Below are 369 nucleotides of genomic sequence, written 5' to 3' on the forward strand. Positions count from 1 at the left end.
ATTCTAATCTCAAAGAAAGGTATTGCAAAAGAATGTTCAAACTACCGCACAACTGCACTCATCTCACACACTAGCAAAGTAATGCTCAAAATTTTCCAAGCCAGGCTTCAACAGTACATGAACCGAGAACTTCCAGATGTTCAAGTTGGATTTAGAAAAGGCAGAGGAACCATAGATCAAATTGACAACATCCGTTGGATCATCAAAAAAAGCAAGAGAATTCCAGAAAAACATCTACTTCTGCTTTATTGATTATGTCAAAGCCTTTGACTGTGTGGACCACAACACACTGTGGAAAATTCTTCAAGAGATGGGCATACCAGACCACCTGACCTGCCTCCTGAGAAATCTGTATGCAGGTCAAGAAGC

The sequence above is a fragment of the Bison bison genome, unplaced genomic scaffold, assembly GCF_000754665.1.
Source record: "Bison bison bison isolate TAMUID 2011002044 unplaced genomic scaffold, Bison_UMD1.0 scf7180017864068, whole genome shotgun sequence".
NCBI classification, from domain to species: domain Eukaryota; kingdom Metazoa; phylum Chordata; class Mammalia; order Artiodactyla; family Bovidae; genus Bison; species Bison bison.